This window comes from Trichosurus vulpecula, chromosome 4, assembly GCF_011100635.1.
Source record: "Trichosurus vulpecula isolate mTriVul1 chromosome 4, mTriVul1.pri, whole genome shotgun sequence".
Classification (NCBI taxonomy): domain Eukaryota; kingdom Metazoa; phylum Chordata; class Mammalia; order Diprotodontia; family Phalangeridae; genus Trichosurus; species Trichosurus vulpecula.
In genome coordinates this window covers 54664831-54666696 of record NC_050576.1, presented here as the reverse complement: position 1 = coordinate 54666696, position 1866 = coordinate 54664831, and positions in this window count along the sequence as shown.

The window sequence follows — 1866 nt, the reverse complement described above, 5'->3', positions numbered from 1 at the left end:
CCCTTGTCTAAATCCTTTATAATTTAAACCCTCCAGAGGCTGGACAAGAGGGAGCCATATGTCCTTTCCAGCTTGCTGTCCTCTTATGTAATAACCTAATAAATTTCTTTCTAAAACTATTTCAGATTCACAAATAATCTAGCAATTTTATTTCTAAAACTATTTCTGATTTGGGGGGGTTTGTTCTCCTGAACAACAATCTTTACAACAACCCTGGAAGGTAGATGCTACTATTATCACCCTCATTTTACAGATGAGGAAACCAGACAAAAAGGGATTATGTGACTTGCCTAGGGTCACACAACTGGTAAGTGTCTAAGGTCAAATTTGAACTCAGGTCTTCCTGACTCCAAGCTGAGTGCTGTATCTACTGTATCCACTATCTATCATCTGGATGACCAGATAAAGGGAATATTTTCATTGAACGTTAGAGCTGGAAGGAACTTTAGAAATCATGTAGTCCACAGTTGTCAAACTCTTTGCCCATAGTCTACAAACACAAAGTTCCAGTGCAGACCAAACCAGATTAATATACATTTTAATTTAATTGATTAATGTAATTTCCTGATTACAGTGGGGAAACGTTTAACAAAATAGGTAAAAAAAATACAGCATAATAATGTTAATGGGAGGTTTTCTGAGTCACTATGGAGCATCAGGGATCCTTTTTATTTAAGTTGGACATCACTACTTTAGTCTATCTCCCTCCATTTATGAGTGAAAATGGGTCCATCAGAGGTAAGAGATTTGGCCAGTGTCCCTCACCTTAGCCAGCAGCAGGTGTGAATCTAGTAACAATGGCTGACTTTTATCCAACATATAATACCTTGTGTCCTTTGACTCTCTCCACAGCCCTGTGAGAATACTCCTACAGGTAGTCTTTTCATTAGAAAAGGAAATTGGTGCTCAGAGAGGTGACTTACCCAAGAGCATAGTTAAGAAATGACAGAGGCAGGTCTCCTGAGGCCTCAGGGCTGGGCTCCAACCAAGTCTCCAGAACAATTATTAAATTTTCAGTGTGAGCATTTACACCTCAGAAATCTTACATCTGGTCTCAACGAAGTGATGGGAAAAATGTTCATTGTACAGATTAAATTTAAGTGCCTTTTTTTTTTGAAAGCCAACTGGTAAAACACTTGCTGGCACACCACTGTTCCAGATCTGGTATTTTTTCTACTGTACCCTACTTCCTGTCTTGGACCACACCAATGTCCAAATCAGCCTATGAACTACAATTAATACACCAGCTGGAAATGCCCATACATCCTTAATTATTATTAATCACTATGTAGGGGGGAATTGGAAAAGAAAATGGCAAGCCACTCCAGTATCTTTGCCAAGAAAACCACAAATGGGGTCATGGAGAGTCAGATGAGACTGAAAATGACTGAACACAAACACACATAGGAGGGAGTACACTAACTCTGGCTTGCTCTTTCAGAATCAGGCTGCTAAATCTGCCCCTGTGGACTCCAGAGTATCCTGAGGTTTGGGGGTCTTCTGATGAGTTTTGGTCCCTACCAGCTGTGTTTCACCACCTGACAAGGGTCTACAACTAGCACTCAGTTCCATTTAACCATGTCACATTGAGTCGCTTTTACAAAAGGATATTTATTCCAAAGATATAACAGGCAAATTGCTTACCATGTTAAGGAGGGAGGGAGAAAATTTGGAACTCAGAATTCTTTTAAAAATGAATGTTAAAAATTATCTTTACATGTAATTGGAAAAAATAAAATACTATTTAAAAATAATAATAATAAATCACATGTTTATTATATATTATGTGAACATATATAATATATATTTTTCTAGAAAACATTTGAAATTTTTACAACCATAATCACTGAAAATTAATTCAATGTT